This window comes from Thermobia domestica, chromosome 1 (assembly GCF_964235325.1).
Source record: "Thermobia domestica chromosome 1, izTheDome1.hap1.1, whole genome shotgun sequence".
Classification (NCBI taxonomy): Eukaryota; Metazoa; Arthropoda; class Insecta; order Zygentoma; family Lepismatidae; genus Thermobia; species Thermobia domestica.
In genome coordinates this window covers 28,619,986-28,638,615 of record NC_137454.1, presented here as the reverse complement: position 1 = coordinate 28,638,615, position 18,630 = coordinate 28,619,986, and the positions used below count along the sequence as shown (strand labels likewise).

The following is an 18,630-nucleotide window of genomic DNA, read 5'->3' as shown; positions in this document are numbered from 1 at the left end:
TCTTCCTTGTATCGACCTTCGGCGTATGCTTTGCAACGGCAAGACATGTAAGGCATAGAAATAAGTACTTTCTTCGGATGACAAGGCTTCCTTGCACAGTAATCTTTACAGGGCTTTGGTACATCTCTTGAATCCGTCAGTGATTGGTGGTACGAAGGTATGAATTTAAGATTGAGAGGGGGCTTGTGTTTGATTTGAGGTTTGCAATTACAACAAAATACAGAATTCTCTGGAATATGAGTCCTCTCATATCTATTCATGTGTGAGGTGCACTTCGAATATTCTTGATTGAAATTCCTGAAGAGTGGAGTACCATGCGGAATACAGCTACAATTAACTCCTTGCTTTGCACATTCCTTTTCAAAACCTCTCTTGCGCATTTCCAAAGACCCATAACTGAATTTAGCTTTGCACGATTCTTTACTACGCTTCTCGCATGCAGAAGGTGAAGTAGTTATGTGTCGTTCTGAGCAACCTCTATGAGTCAGTCGGCGTTTTCCTGGTTGTTTTGGCGAGCAGTGACAGGTAACTTCTTTATTTGTTCTACAGCTTGGAGGACATAAGCAGTCATAACTTTCGGCAACCACATAATTACCACATTTTATACTATTCTTGTTAACAGGACATTTTCCTTTCTCACCGAGTACTGGTGGAGCACAATGCATAATGCTTCTGGAGGGAGAGCAAATTTTAGTTTCTTTCGATTTTGATTTCGGTAAACTCTTTCCCTTATCGTTACAACTCCAAAGATCAGGAGCTATCTTTTTACAGGTCATTTGTTGTCCCGTTTTTCCAGCCAACTCGCAGAAAGAAGCTGTACCGTCAAAACCATGAACTTTATTGCTACTGGGTATTCCACTTTTCTTCAAAGTTGACGCAGGGTTACACTCGGCACATTTTGTTTTAGGCCTGCAAACAAATGGTTTGTCCTTTCGACTCATCTGATGACTGTACAAAAATTCACGTCCGCCTGGAGTTACTTTTACACAAAGACAATCAGGGTCTGCTTTTACTTTTTCAAAGGAAGGACGAAGACAGTTGTACAACAGGCTGTCAAAGATTTGTGATGCCTTTTTATATTTTGACTTTCCCATTTTTTTCTTTTTTTCTTGAATAACGAGACAATTCCAGAATATGTAGGTTACAAGGTATTGCTTCTAACGCTCTTGCACAGGATTCTCTAGACTTGGAAGGAAGATCCTTTCGTCCTTCTTCTGTCGCTGATTGTTGAATCACAAAATAACTGAAAGAGGATAAACACGTGAAAGGGAAAACTCCACATTACTCACATACATCTACATGAAACACTACGTACAGTAGAAGAAATAGACCATTCAAAATCAGAAAGGAGTTACATTAATTATCTCGGCATTTTTCTACATCTCGAGGGGTGATCAGCAATAGAAAATATAGATATAGAAGAAAGAAGGAGTTCTGATATAGAAGGAGTTGAGCAACGATATTATAATATGTGAATGTAATATGCTGTACTCTAAAGCTTTAGAAAAAATGAAATGATTCTTCTTAGTTCAACGTAATACAGTTAGGTTCTTTAGGAAAAAGGAAACGTATGATTATTGAGCGCAAATAACTATGAAATTAATTTTTTATGCTCTCCCTTCGGGAATCGAACCTGCGACCACTTGCACCAAAGGCATACGCATTTGCCACTAGATAGGCGGGGAGGACTAAAACTTTAGAAGTATGTGTGTCAAAGTACAGGGAAATGTCACTGATTCTGGTTACGTTTTCTGCGTTTCGCACATACCAGGCGCATCTGGTTTGAGAAAATGAAGAAAACTGAAGTTGGTTGTACCGTGATAAAATACTTCAAGATGAAAGACGGAGACCACGCTGAGATAGTTAGTTTATATGATAGTGCTTATTCCTATGAAATTGTGTTTTAAAACGGTCACGTGAATTCTGTTGTCGTAGGCAAAGTTGTGAACATACAAGTGCAGCAAAACACAGATAACACATCCAGTATCAATGACATTGCCCTGTATTTTGGCACATATACTTCTAAAGCTTTAAAGTATAACATATTACAAACAAAATATTTTGTGTCCAACTCATTATATGTCAGGAACAATAATTGTTTAACACCCCTGGTAAGTTGCTGATCTGGAAAATAAATCAATAAATATGAAAACTTTAAAATAAAATAATCATAGAGTTTTTAACGGAAAAATTCCAGTACCGAAATTGAAAAGTAACTTGTAAACTTTACAATACCAGGACTATTTCCATTTTTAAAGAAATAATCAATTATAATTTACACTTCTCTTCATCCTTTCACAAAATTGGAAAAGAACGCTAAAAGGTTTCAGCAGGAAATTAATAGGGATCCAAGAGACCCAATAAATTTACACATCGTAAATAAGACTTCGGTCAAACTCCACAGGTGCTTTAGTTAGAAAGGATTTTATTGAAGCATCTGGCAAAGCTCTACCAATGGAAATGGGGAAATCCAGCTATGATAAATATATTGGGTTTGTACCACTAAGATGACTGTCAGGGCGTTATTGTCATGAATAAGTTATACAGTCTTTTTTCACACACTTTCTGCTGTCTTTGTGGTAGGGTCTATATTGAGGCTTTATTCAGCGATCTACAACCCACTCCTAAAAGATTGTTTTGCCACTCATCACGAAAAACACAATACTTTTGAAATGTGCGTGTAGAGAATAATTTTTGGATCGAAGTTAACACCAATCAGACAATGTCAGGCACAGTCAAAGAGAATGAAGCACTAGAGAAATGAATTTACAAGAAGAATTGGAACTGTTTAGGGCCTTCCTTGGTTATATTATTCTCTTAGTTTGATGAAAGTAAGAACATAGAGCAGACGAAACAATACTATTGCTGAATCATATCAAAACAGATAATTTCTATATAAAGACGAAGATGTTAATACAGGACATTAACGCAGGATAGATTGTAAATTTGTGACACGTTGCTTGCCTGTAATATCATACATGAATATTTACGATTATTCTTGTGATATTAGGGGGCCGCGGTGGCTCAGTGGTAGAGCGTTCACCTCTGATGATTGGGGTCCCGGGTTCGATCCCAGCCTCCGCCAAGTGAACTTTGTGGTGGACAAACACCGTGTGCGTGGGTTTTGTCGGGGTTGTCCCGTTTCCTACCACTTTCTTCATTCCACCATTTCATTCATTACTCATCATCACCGTCTCCTTTAGCCTAACCGGCATAACCGTGGGACGTAAAACTCAAAAATTTAATTTTTTCTTGTGATATTAATAACGAACGTGTCAGGCTCTATTGGGAATGAATTCCACACAGTGATGATTTCAGGGATTGACGTGAGGAAGGAATCCACACCCCTTCCTCGCATATATGAAACTTCTTTCCGGTATCGTATCTCTGTTAATCTCAATATCTGGATTACTTATACATATTCATAGTACTATTTCCATCCTTTGCGTATTCAAAATCCTCACCGATTGATTGATTGATTGAAAGGGTTTATATAGGCGCGTCCACATCGAGGTCTTTTGCATCCTTCTTTGACAGTATCCAAGAACAAAAAACATAGTAGCGCAGAAATAGTAAATTAAAAGCAAAGTCTGGACCACGTAAAAGGTGTCGGGTCATTTACGAATTAAAATGCCATAGCATTTAAGAAATGTGCAACTCGGTACACAAACACAAGGATGAGTTAGTACACAATGGCATGTTAATCTTCTCTGCCGGGACAGCTCGACAATAGATGAACACACGTGGCGCAGCCCAGAATTAGTAATGAATAGCGCAGTGAAGAAGATAAAAGCAAGGAAATGCTATGACAAGCATAAAACCACCATGAAAACACAGAGGAACAGTAAATAAAATCAGAAATAAATTAATTAAAAGAGACGTGAGAAATGCACTCAAAATCAGTCAGGACGAGCAGATGCTGCAAGTAAATGAAAACTTTCTGGATCATCTGGACATCGTCTCCAAGCAAGGTAGACATATCAGCTGGTAAGTCAAGGCGGGCTCGCTCAGGAGCAAGAGGAATGCATTCCACAAGAAAGTGGCGGATGGTCATGAATGCACCGCAATGGGTGCAGGAAGGCGGGTTCTGCCGACATAACAGGTAGCCATGGGTCAGATGGTTGTGCCCTATACTTGGGGGTGCCAATCGTCGTTCTTCCAGTCTTGAAGAACGAGAACTCGTGGCGCAATCACTAAGTCGCGGCTTGACAGCGTGCAATTTATTCTGAAGGTGTTCATCCCAGTTTGTCTGCCAACGCTGAAGGAGAAAACGGTTGATTACAGGACGAATGTCGGAGCTGGGGAGCAGTGACGGATAGTCAGGTCCTGTAAGGGCAGCTTCTTTAGCAACACGGTCAGCACGCTCGTTCCCTGGAATACCAGCATGGCCAGGCACACAACAAAATTGGACATCGCAACCTGCAACACGTAAGGAATGGCAGGAGAGTAGAATTTGCTGGACTATAGGGTGCACAGTTGACACATCAGTGAAACTACATAAAGCGCTGCTGGAGTCAGAGCACAGGAGGACATGTCGAAGATGGCGTCGACGAATATAATGCAGAGCTCCAGAATAGCAACCAATTCAGCAGTGAACACAGTGGAAGTAGAATGGAGCTTCAAGCCAGCGCTTTGATCATCCGTGACGAAGGTACAGCCAACAGAATCTTCATGCTTCGAACCATCTGTGTAGAACACAGCGTAGGTACGGTACGCATCCAGAAAAGAGAAGAACTCTTGACAAAATTGTTGATTGCTGGTGACAGACTTCTTAAATTGCGTTAGATGAAAGCTGACAACTGGTGGGAGAACAGTCCACGGAGGAATGGGTAGGAAGCCCAATGGACAGATGGCAGGGACATCCAGTCCAGGAGAAGCCACAAGGTCTATAGAACAAATGCCAAAAGTCCGAGTAGCAGTAGGTCGTGCTTGATATCTGTCATAGCGAGCACCAGCTTTAAGAGCAAAGGACGAATGATGATCAGGTATGTCACGGATATGAATGTAATAGCGCAGGAGCAGACAGTCTCGGCGGTGGGAAAGAGATGGTTCATGAGCCTCGACATAGAGGCAAGGAATAGGGGTGGTTGGGAAAGCTCCAAGCGCCAAACGAAGGCCAAGATTATGGACAGAATCCAGATGACGTAGGATGGAAGGTCGAGCAGAACCATATGCAACACATCCATAATCCAATTGGGAGCGGATGAGGCTACGACATAGACGCAGCATCACCACACGGTCAGCACCCCACGAAAGATGTGACACCAAACGTAGCAAGTTCATGGAGCAGAGACAGCGGTACTTCAGGTCTCGAACGTGAACAGCCAAGGTAAGTCTTCGGTCAAACTCCAAGTCAAGAAAACCAACATGATGCACATAGGACAATCGAGAACAGCCAAGGAACAGCTCAGGATCATAGGCACAGTGACGAAGGCGACAAAAATGCACGCTGTGCGTTTTGGTGAGAGAAAAGCTGAAACCAGTAGTTTAAGACCATCGGTGAAGGCGGTTGAGCGCTAACTGCAACTGTCGAGAAAATCTCAAATGACCACTAATTTCAAACATCATAATTCTGCCTCAAAGTAGACGCGTACTAGCTGCGTGAAGCATGTGCAAAGCAGACATCTTCTCTATCTATCTATCTATCTGCCTGTCTGTTCCGTTCACAAACATACAAACACTACTGTTTTCAGTCATACCAAGCTATAATGACCGCAAGGACTCATGAAACCTGGGCTCTACGCCAATCATAGAATTGCTTTCCCTCACGTGCAATACATCGGAAGAATTCGGTATGATTCGTGAAGATGCCTTCTAACTGCACACTTAAGAAAACATGAAACAACAGAAGTTCACCAACAATGTTACCAAACTTAGAAGACATATCGAACAAGCAAGAAAGAAAACAGCACTTAAAGAATTATAACACAAACACTAACAATAATTCAAATTAAACGATAATAACAATAATAGCAAAAATATAAAACAACGACAACAAAAATAAACAAAACGAAACTTCCGACAATCCGACAATATTGTACCTCAGAAGATGTTCTCCGTATAGCGCGGGACATGACACTGGCAAAATTTCATGGGTGGGGTTTAACGACTGGGACCCGCTCTCGCGTTCTATCGGCTGCTGAAATAGGTACATCTAACAAGGTACATTCGAGAAGTGTCCCCTCGGGATTCGTCTAAAATTGATTTAAATGCAAAGTTCTCCGCGGCCCGAAGTGTATTGTACTAATTTTAGCGGCCCATACGGGTAATTTGCATATTTATGGGCCTTCATATATCCGGAATTCATACACTACTATAACGCTTGGTCACAAAATTGCTTTTAGTTTTTTTTTTAAGATGTAACTGAATATGAAGGTGGGCATATGTAAAACAAATTGGATCAAGTACTGCTTCTCTGACACGTATTATCCACACCAGCCGCCATCTTGGATTCAACTTTCGTTTTTTTTTTTCAAATGAGAATAGGCACATGTGATACATCAAATTCATACAAAATTTTCTCGGAAATTCATTGGATAGTGAGTTTTACGGTAGCTTGTACCATTTGCAACATTTAAATGTGAGGCACTTCTCAAATCCAACCATTACAAAGTTGTGCAGGCCCCGTATTTATATTTGATCTTTTACGTGATTTATTGTTGACGAAATGTTTTCTGAACGTACATATACCCAGACGTAAATAGGATACGGTAGATCTTCACCAAAATCTGGTAGTATCTAGATTTACATTAGGAATTTTGTTCGTAACCTCCTTGTTCGTAGTATAACATGGAAGTAATAACAATCACTCACAGAAATGTTGTAAGATTATGACACCAATGTTGTAGAGAGTTTGTTTATGCCTACAGTACTTTTCCAGTTAGAAATTGTTTTAATTTGTCGACATCAAAAACGTAAGCGTAACTGATATAACTCTGCAATGTATATTCGCGAAGTGCTAGAGGGATTTAACATGTAATATCTCGCAAATGGTACAAGCTACAGTAAAAATCACTACACCAATGAATTTCCGAGAAAATTTTATATGAATTTTATGTATCACATGCACCTATTCCCATTTGAAAAACCGAAAGTTGAATTCAATATGGCGGATCCAAGATGGCGGCCGGTGTGGATAATACGTGTCAGCGAAGCAGTACTTGATCCAATTTGTTTTCCATATGCCCACAATCATGTTCAGTTACATCTAAAGAAACTAAAAGCAATTTTGTGACCGAGCGTTAAAGTAGTGTATGATTGAATTACGGATATATGAAGGCTTATAAATATGCAAATTACCCATATGGGCCGCTAAAATTAGTACAATACACATTGAGCCATGGAGAACTTTGCATTTAACTCAGTTTTATATGAATCCTGAGGGGACACTTCTCGAATGTACCTTGTAAGTCAAGCTTCACGAATTCGTGCGAACACTATAGCCGATGTTCTACGTAGAAACAGGCTTTTAGATCGGAGATAGGGAAGACATAGAAGATTGGAGCAAATGAGAGGAAACAGCGAGGTAGGTAAATGTAATAAAACGAGTAATAGCAGTATAGTCAAAACCATGCATCCATAAGTGACTACCTGCAAACTCATCGACGTTCTAGTATGCCCAGTGGCGTATTTACGATTTTGTTTCAGGAGGGGCTTTGCTAACTTTCGGGGGGGGTGCTTTGCCTGGAAATGTGAAAATTCTGCAAGATATTTCATTTAGTTTACTATACTAAGTAAGATTTCGGGGGGGGGCTTAAGCCCGGAAGCCACCCCCCTAAATACGCCACTGAGTATGCCTGTCACCATAGTCTTCAATTAATCCTAAGTTTGCTCTATTACTGTAAAAGTTTACTGTAAAAGACGATTACGTCACATAGCATCCAATTGGTTTAAACAATACTGTGAAGCAGTATAATACCTTGGTGTTTTATTTTTAATGTACACCATATTCGATATTAAATTATACGAAGAACAATTTGTACCAACCAAGGACATTTAAAATGAAATGAAATGAAATGAAATTTTTAGTTTTACGTCCCACAGTTATGCCGGTTAGGCTAAAGGAGACGGTGATAATGAGAAATGAGTGAAATGGTGGAATGAAGAAAGTGGGAGGAAACGGGAGAACCCCGAGAAAACCCACGAGCACGGTGTTTGTCCACCACAAAGTCCACACGGCGCGAGCTGGGATCGAACCAGGGACCCCAAGCACCGGAGGTGAACGCTCTACCACTGAGCCACCGCGCCCCCGACATTTAAAATAGTCATTTACTTAGATTCGCCAAAAAAAAAAAACTATGTATCTTGCATCACCCTCGTACCGCAAATAAGTTCCTTGCATCGAAGATTTCAGAAAAAATCTTTAGATGATACGGCTACCGAGTCTTTAAGAAACTATGTATTACTAGGGGCCTCCTTCCACATCGGTTTGCCAATGCAACACAAAGTCTTGCGGTTTAATTTGGGATAATAGACATAGCTGTTATAATTGGTATTTGAAAGTTTTGTGGTGCATTACGCTCCGCAAATACTTTTTTTCTTAAAAAAAAAAAAGGAAAACTGAAAATTTGTCGAAGTCTAAGTATATTAAAAGGTATTTCATTTAACTTTTGTGACATTTTGTCTTCTTTTTCATTTTCCAAAGTAACTGTTAAAAGTAACACTCTTGTAACACACATCTAACACCATGAATAAGTCTGGGACAAGCTACTGTCAGCTAAGCTCATGACCAGATTGTGACATTTTAACTCGAAGTAAGGCTTACTTTGAAGTGTCAGCAATGACTCTAGGACACTTCCAAACCTAAAGTGTCAAATATAAGTGCTTTACTTATTTTTCATGGATAACAGTAAAGCAAATAACCTTCTTTGTAAAGTGTAAAATTTGAGACTATCACGAATCTTGCTGGATTCCGGACATCGACTCTTGGTTGTCCGTGTTGGCTAAGGTGGAAATGTACACTTCAACTCGATTAGAGATTGGAAGTAGCTCAGTTCTATTTGGCCACAGCAAAAATTATAAAGACAATATCATATTTAGTAATTATTTATACATCATATATATTTTTTCTTGTTCTTCCTCATAAAAGCTAACAAATACCTTCATAATTAATAAATGATTAATTACGATTTCATATAAGTGATTATATGGATGACATAAACAAACTAGAAATTCAAATAGTAAGAATCTGAATAATTATTGTGTAAGATGAAAATTACAATAAGAAATCACAATTATTGATATCTATTAAGGAAAATTAACTGATACCTATTGAGGAAAATTAACTGGTATCTATTGAGGAAATCTAACTGATACCTATTGAGGAAAATTGACTGATACATTGAGGAAAATTAACTGATACCTATTGAGGAAAACTGACTGATATCTATTGAGGAAATCTAACTGATACCTATTGAGAAAAATTAACTGTTTTGATACCTTTTGAGGAAAATTAACTGATACTTATCGAGGAAAATTCACTGATACCGCAATTACAGAAGTGAATCAAGATAAAATAAAGATTATGTAGAGAAGAAAGCTGACTAGATCTTCTGGCACGGTTCATAGTATCCAATAAAAATGGCAAGAAGAAAGACAATGTAAAGCGTGAAGTAAAACGAAATTTGTGGTTAATTAGAACTCTAGGTTTGCAAATCTTACATTAAACCAAGATACATTGACTGGAAATCTTGACATTGGACTACATATCCACCTAAGATGTTGAGTGTAATTTCTGTATCGCCTATCTCTCTCATCTCGTGTAAGAAGTGAAAATCATATTTAAAAAATAGTGTATTTTATAGTTTAACTCCTCGTAAGGAATATTGCAGGAGATATAGTGATTATTGCCGGCTCCAGTTCTTTGGCCAGGCGCCATGAGGAAAAGAGAAAGATACTTTTAATTTGGATTATTTTGCTGTAAACGATAATACAAACCAAGCAATGACCGTCGTAGCTGAATGTATGCAACCAGCGCTAAAATTCTAAGCCGGAAAATTGTTTAAAACGAAGATCCAAGCCATGTTGATCAGTCCTTTCTCATCATCGGCGATAAGGTTGTGAATCAGCTCATTTGGGCATTTAGTGTACGATATGAAAGATATTTTGGTTTAATACTGTAAGTAAATGTAGACTTAATTTTTCTGTGGATGCTCGAATATTGGATTTTATTGATTTTGTGGTCGAAACTATCTTTCCTTCTGGAAGCTAGATTTTGGACTCTGACATTCAAGACAAGATTTATAAAGTAGGTTTACAGACACCTTTCTTTTTATGTATAGACCTTCTGCCGTCCAATCTTCAGTTTCGCCGTTCAATCTTTGGGCGAAAGAAAAAGTGCTAGAAAATTTTCTACTGTAAAAGTTAATTAGATTTTAACATTTTATGAGAAATTTTTCAACTACCCTGATCTCGTAGTAACTGGTTGCCGGTAGTTGACCTCAGAGTAAGGCACGAATAGTCACTTTATTAATCCAGGAAATGAATTATCAAAAATAAGACAAAAATCAATTGTCATACAAGTCTAACACGAACTCTATTTTGAAGTTAAGTTAGGACATGTGTGATTTTTCAATTATGAATCAAATCACAAACATAATGTTTAAGAACAATGTTGGAAGATTAGTTCTCAACTTCGATCTTTAACATGCTATTTCTCCAGAATTGTCGTCACTTATGGAAGTTACTGCTTTAAATTCAATTTTTGATTTTGCAGTAACATCGTCATTTCAACTTGTCTTGTGTAATATTTTTGTTCATTTATCCAGGCATATTTCCAACTCTGACTTTCATTCGATTAACTGCCTGCGGACTTACGTATGTAATCATTCTACTCACCGAGTATATGATCAACCAAGTTTGACTTGGTTTCGAGCTGACGTTTCTGAGTTTGTATTTTTAAGTAGTTGAGTTATAGAGGTAACCAAGAAAGTTTTGCCGCATTTTCCGCCACCATCTTCGAACATCGATATGTCACCTGGACGTACCTGGAAGATCAAAAATAGTCCCGAACAGCATCGACGACCTTCTGCCAACATTCTGGAAGGCCATGGATTCCTTCGCGGTAGAACTTGGTGGATCGTGAAGCGAAGAAGGTATCAAGTGCATTTTGCACCTCTAATAGGGATTTGAACTGGCGTCCTCTAAGGTGATTGTCCAAGGAATGGAACAGGTGATAATCGGACGTGCAATGTTCGGAGAGTATGGTGGATGCAATAGTGTTTCTCATCTAAGGTGTAGAATGGTGCCCCGCGTCATCTTAGCCACGTGGGGCTTAGCATTGTCCTGTAATAGGAGGACTCCTCTGAGATTCAGAAGTGCTGGCTAAAGAGTTTTGAGTTTTTCTTGAACACGGCTTAACTGCTGACAATACACAGTTGCATTAATGTTCTGACCAGCTGGTAGCAGTTCCCGATGCACGATGCCGCGAACAATCCACTAAACACACAAGAGAACCTTCTTATGATACAGTGCTGGTTTCGGCTGTTTTGGAACCGGTTCATGGGATGCTAAACAATGATGACGGCGCCGTGGAGCTTCGTACAGGACCCACTTCTCATCACATGTCAACACCCTGTCCAGAAAATGGCTTCTTCCTTAGGACAGACAGCAAAGAAACATAGGTGTCTGCTCGTGTTGGCTTCTGGCCCGGAGTCAAATCATGTGGGACCCATCGACCCAACTTGTAGTGCTTCCCAAGTTGACGGAGGTGCTACCGAATAGTTTTTCCGCTAACATAGAATTGCAGTCCCAGTTTCTCACATGTCTGGCCACTGTTCGCTTCAATTGCTGCCTGAAGATCTTCATTTTGTGCATGTGTTCAGTTTCAGTGAAAGCTGAAGGGCGTTATGCCATATGACAATCATTATCTAGTAATATAAAAAAACAAAACAGAAACAAAGATTTCATTCATCTTGTCACATCCGCCTGCCCACCTATGGCATCAGCAAGTTTGTGTGGCAGATCTGTGTGGGAAATGTATATTCTGCATCCAGTTCTCTGAACGATCATGGCAGCGAATGAAAGTAATAGTATGTGCAAAATCCAATTTGAATAACTAGTCAGAAATTGGCATTGAGATGTGAACTGAAATTCAGAAGTTCCTGGAACTATTTGTTTTACCATTGAAAAAATTTAGTGTAGTATTACGACTTGGATTTTTGAAAATTTTCAACGAAATGAAGAACATTTAACATTACTGATTAGGATATGTATTCTCTTATCCCCCCCCCCTTCCCCAGTAATCTTCAGTGCAAGGGAATTTATAGTAAGTCGGGACGCAAAACGTAATATTTCAAAGTTAAAACAGAAATTAAAAGGTTTGTTACAAACCATGAGAGGATTTACCCTGTGCTCCCCACTCTTCGCTGTCTACGCTTCTAAGCATTTCTCTTATTCTTTTGCAGTCGTACACCTCGCTACCTGTGTACAAGAAGTTTCTCAGAGGGATAGTCGGAATGTGTATGCATTCCACATGTGGTATTCCAGGTTCTTTGTGGCTCACCCTTGCGTCGCCACTGTTGTGTCATCACTTGTGGATAATTGTCTTCTTCGGATGGAGTTTCCTTTGGTATCTTTTGCACCGACATTGCTACTTTCTCTGTTGCCAAAATATTACTACATACTGCCTCCCATAGGATCTCTAGGGCTTCAACACAGCCATTTTCGCCTGTGTTCATTCCCATTTGTTGCTGGATGTTAGATCTAGTATTACTTCCTACAGTTGCTCAGTGTAATTAGTTTACCTTTCTGCGGAGTTCATTCACCTTTTTTGTGGTCCGCCCTTGCGCCGTCATTGTTCTCTGATCACTTGTATTCTTTGAATGGGGTTTCCTTTGATATCTTTTGACCCAACATCCCTCTTTCTCTCCGTTCTCGTGATATTGCAAATTGCCGCCTCGGAAAGTGACATTTCAGATGCCTCTAGCGTCCAAACGAAGCTGCATTCACCCGATGTTCATATGACATTTGTTTCTAGTTTTTACCTGTAGATTCATCTCCCGAAGCGTAAATATTTTCCCATAATATCTTGCTCAAGAGGATTTAAAACCCGAAACCTCCCTTGCGTACGCCACTAATAATAGTAAGAGTGATTCTTTGTAGTACTGGGTATTGTTGCGGTCCTTGGAGGCGCTGACTAGTACAGTCTGTTTCGAAAATCGAATCTAAATACTTGCTTCATAAAACTCTAAAATATCGCGACACACCCTATGGGGCTGCGGAATACACCGGTTGGCAAGTACTGGCTTAGTAAACACAGTTTAAGGACTGCATTTTGAACCAAAAGTAAGTAGTCATTTCCATAATGCGTTAAATATAAATGAGACAAAAATTACCTTAAAACTGTCATTAGCTCCGGAATAGTATGTTTTTTTCTAACACTTAAGACTTCCTTTTTTAAAAGAAATTTTGCAAATTATTAAGAAAAGGAAAAGCAGAATAACCGTATAACAACATGTACTTCGGTAGGGGAAATTTACGCTTTATGTTAGTACCAAATCTACATAATAGAAACATTAGTAGAGAAATACAATTAAACTTACATAATCTTTCTCTCTCTCTCCCTCTCTTTCTCTCTCTCCGTATCTCTATCTCTACAATGGCACAAAAGATCACGTAAAGTTTAAGAATTATTACATTTCAACACCCTTCGAAATGAATACTGAACTCTGAAAATAATGACAGCAGTTACAAGTTTTTCACAGAGCGAGATTATTTCTTTCAGTCTAGTTTAAAAAAAAACTACAGCCTTTTGAGATTTTTGTATTAAGCAGAGGCTTATTTATATTCTTTTTAGACCTACGTTTCAAGATTCATTTTGAAATATTGCATTTGAGGTTACGAGTAGAAGACCTTAAAGCGGCCAAGCTTTTTTTAACAAGCGGCCAAGCTTTTTTAATCTTGCACGTCTTGAAATAAGAAAAATATTAATAAAAATAACTAAATATATAAATGTTTGATTATAATACACAAATATATTTCATCTACAATCTGGGTATGAATACTATCCATTACCAAACGTAGTTGTCATTATTAAAAGAAATTCACTTACCTAACATTATAAAATGTAAAGCAAATGAGAATAAAATATAAGGTATATCTAGTCGGAAACGAATACGAGACACCATTATTGTAATCACATATATCGCACGGTTGTAGATTCGCAGTTTGGTGTTCATTTGTTATTCTCCGAGCATCCCGAGAGAGAACTCTCGTGTGATACGTTAGGACATAATGCTTCAATCTCATTGCTTGAATTTAAGATCACATAGGATTTTTCTTTAAGATTTCTTTAGTTCTGTATACGTTTTTTTATGCACATTATAGTAACATCCCAAGTAATTTCATTTTCGCTCAACATTATTCCTCCTGCGCCTATCCAAGCAACTTTAATGGAAACCATAGGCAATCTGTGACAGTTGTTGAGTAGCTTACGCAATACTGCTCCACATGTTTGCAATTATTCACAATATAATTCATCAAGTGCTTCGCCGTCTTTCTTTGAATTCATCTTAAAATAAGAAAATGTAGAGTAGCTTTGTAGCGGTCATCCCAAACCAAGAAATCATCATACATTTTTGATAGCATATACCTCAGATTTCAAACTTACGCATGTGGCACACCAAACAGGATTGTGGTTAGGTGACTATGCTTCTCATTCCGTACATTCCCATTTCCCAATCTACTGTGTGGCAAATACTTCTTCAGGAATGAGTACTTGCTTTGAGACTTTATAGTCATTACATTACCCACTTAAACAACGGTAGCTTTGAAATGGAAATTAAGCGCAATTTTATGTGATTTTTTTGAAAAGATTATGACAAACACCAATAAAAAATGAGCGTGTACAAAAGATTATGACAAACACCAATAAAAATGAGCGTGTACAAAGTATAAGCAGCATATGAGCGTATGGGTACACGCAAATAGTACAAAGGTAAGTGAACACGAAACAGAGGTGTCACGAGAAAAGTTACTATAGGATATTGTTTATTCATGAAAAAAATGCTCATGAATTTTTGAACACCCGAATTATTAGGGCACTTAGGTCTGATATGTCTTATTTTTGGTTTAGTTCTGAGTTTCCGTCAATATCTTATATATAAGAATAATCTCTGAGACAGGGCCGTGTTTAGGAGGGGGGTGCAAAGGTGCACGTGCACCTCCCCTTCGTTGTAAATATGCACTACCTAAAGTGAGTAGTTAGCAGTGAGTTTTACAAAATCAATAGTTTAAGTCAATTTTCTGAAGGTTGAAGAAAAAGAATTAATCGATAGCAGAAGACACTTAGCATTTCCAAAGGAATTCCTCATTCACATCACAGATGCCTAAAGGCATTTTAAAAAACTCAAATTTAATTCAAATATGCTGGTAGTTATTGGTGCACCCCCTTCAGAGAATCCCGGGTCCGGCCCTGCTCCGAGATATAAAATAATCGCAAAGACGACATCAGATTTTAACTTCAGAAACCTATTTCAGATATGACAGATGAGGATCCAACTACCGACCTTTACGCAATCGAAAACTTATCATGTGCATCAAACAAATTTTTGAAGAGGAGAATCAACATTTTTCTTACACATCGTATTCAGTATTCAATTCACGCAGAGGGTGCGACAAAAGGCAATTAATTGAAAATCTACTAGTTACTTTGTGAAATATTTAGGATCTTACCTCTCGATTTTAGCGAACTAATGCTCCTTTAAAGTCCAACCGTATCCATGGGGATCCATTGGATCCGGATCCCTCTACCAAAATTTCGTAATTCTTGTCAAATAATATCTATGTGTTTTTCATACATCAGGAGTGTACTCAAGGAAACTCGCTCCAATCTTTCTACTTTGGATGTTCCACCCCCTAACAAAAATTTCTGTGTGCGCGTATAATCCCAGGGATGTGATTCTAAAGAAGACCAACTACTGTGTAACACAGAAAAATGTGATTATCAAATCTATTAGCCTATCCTTGTGATTGTCACTCGCCTACTGCAAAGCCCAAATGTGACACAAATTAAATTTTAAAAACTATAATTTCATTTGTACTACAAGCGCTTCTCGATATTGTTAATTGAAGCGGTTAGAGGATAAAGGTGGTATGTAACAAATTGTACATTTAGGGAAAATTGACTTTTACAACTATGTCTGTTAACATACGCCCTTCATCGTTTCCAAATCTCTTCACTGGGACGAGGACTCAGTAAATAATGTGTTACGTAGCATGATTAACATATAACACATGCATGAACAGCCAGAATTCAACGTTTCTAAAATTGTAACATAACACCTTTATCCTCTAAGCACTTCAATTATGAAATACTTCCAGAAGATGAGCCGCGTTTTAACTTTAACAATCTAAGAATCTATAGGTAAATTAATAAGATAATAAGATGTGTAATAGATTTAAATCGCACTCTGTATTTGAGATGTAATTTTGTCTTTAAGTAATAAAACTGAAAGAGCATTCATTGACCCTTTCTTTCTCAACTCCTGTGCATGTGGAACTATTCATATTGTTTTTCTATAGATTAAATGGTTCTGTTGTACTGTTTATAATTTCAATGCGTGTACTACTGGAGAAAATAAACATTTCAACTTCAAAAGAATCATAGTGCAAACGCGAGGACTGATTTTAAAAGTTTCAAAGATCATGGTATATTGTAACTATATTAAGCAAGAAAAAAAATTAAAGTGATTGTTATCTGCGCTTCATTGACCAAGAATTCCTCGATTGATTCACGTTGCTTTCCACTCTTCCCTATCCTTAGCCAAACTTTCCATTTCCTTTTAGTTTTTTCACCACTACATCTATTCTTTGGTCCGTATGTTTTAATTCCATCTTTCCTCTGTTATTCTTTTCTTTCTTCTTTCTGCCACTCTATAGTCAATAGCCTGTTTCCTCCGTGTCTCACAACGTGTCCTATAATAGTATTTCTGCTTTTCGAACCCTTTCTTTTTCCTTCTACCACTTTCAACACTCTTTCATTTCATGTCTTATCCATCCATCTCATCTTCGACATTCTCCTATACCACCACATTTGAGTGCTTCCAATCTCCGTTTCTTCTCTTGGAGTCCATGCTTCATGAAGCCACTTGATATTGACTGGTTATAAAGTCGAAAAATAATGTTATTCTTTCTGATTCCAGGTGATCCATGACGCTGAGGAGAGGAAATCGTGTTGAGGTATTTTTTCTTTATGGATTAGATAGATAAACGGAGAGGGAAGTGGCATCAGAATTCAACACGAGATAACTGGAAAAGACAATATGTTATATGTCCAGTTGGGGAAAGAAATCCGTGAAATAGGATCAGTTAACGATAAAACAGTTTTGTTTTAGAACACGGTAAGTGAAGGCAAACTAGAATTGAACTGCTTGTCAAGCTGAATACCAGAGATATGGAAACAAGTGTATGAGCACCGACATCGGTTTTCCAAGGAGAACACTGCACAAAATTTGGAAAAAGAAGAGCTTCCTAACATATAATTTGCATACAATGTAAGGCGGACCTTGACAATGTACCTGAAATTTCATTACGCATTGAGTATGTCCCCTACCTTGCAGTCCAGCAACTGCCCCCAATAGGATGTTCTTACACATAAGTATGTATAAACTTATTAAAATGAAAGACATTGTCCAGATTTTATTGTAATCCAGAATTTACTATTTTCAAGTGAAAATGATGCTCCCCGGTTGTCCTTATGGGGAAGGATGACCCCGACAGCAGGTTTTCGTCACCTTCAAAGGGCTCTTGCTCCATATTCTAAGAAAATTTCTTGAAGGGATTATGTTACCATGGAGATGACAAAAGCATTTCAGATGCTAGTCAAACAAGATGCTCCACTGGTTCACCGATGGAAAGCTGCAACGATCTCTAAAACTAATCTCTTCTGATGTATCTTGTGCTATGTGTACCTTGTTAGTTTATATGGAAATGTGCAGCATATGTTGCAATAAACAAATACGTTATTCATAAGTTCCAGCTTCATACCCTTGTTGTAGATCAGCCAATTTCAATTGGTAGTATACAAGACATTCACAAGTGGGTATCTACTAAAGAAACAAACTTATCATAGAAGTCTTTGTTTGTCTGACATCACTGTTTTTCTAATGTGATTAGGATGGCTCTACCGGAGAGAACAGTGGTCAGTATCCTTCTCTCAAATGGCGATCTATAGCTGCCATTGGATCTGGAAGGTAGTACCTGGTACTTCAACCTATACGCGGTATCTTTGCACGAACTTGAAAGACATGAGGGAGGCAGGCTTGGGTATCACTTAACCTCCTCTTGTACTTCAAATCATGAGATGCGGCATCTGGAGATCCTAAACACCAAAAGGAGGAGATGATCTTGTCTTAAATCTCGGGAACTGTTGGTACATTACTACTCTCTAAAGGAATTCCATCCATCAGTAAAGCAAACTGGGAGAGACTCTAGCATCGACCTCTCCTGAAATAGACGTATTCTATTATTCTTCGGCGTTGATGTCGTAAGAGCAAACGGTTAGGGGACTTATTAGAACGAAATTGCAAACATTGTACTGGCAGTGCAATAACGGATATCGGCCTAGGAGTAGAGCAAAATCACGGACTTCATCCTTTGTAATGAAGCAATAGTGGGAGTACCCACTTGATC

At 38.4% G+C, this 18,630-nt stretch overlaps 1 protein-coding gene across 3 annotated transcripts in view; it reads right to left on the bottom strand.

Annotated features, from left to right (window-relative positions):
• The window catches only part of LOC145684022 (uncharacterized), a 155,030-nt gene that overhangs the window by 52,624 nt on the left and 83,776 nt on the right, over window positions 1-18,630 (bottom strand). Inside the window, exon 3 of one of the 3 annotated variants that reach the window (XR_014131231.1) lies at window positions 13,557-13,667. The exons of the other annotated variants lie outside the window; for them this stretch is intronic. The gene's annotated coding sequence lies outside the window, so the exon portion shown is untranslated. Of the gene's footprint in view, window positions 1-13,556; window positions 13,668-18,630 lie in introns of those variants that run through there. 3 annotated transcript variants of the gene reach the window in all.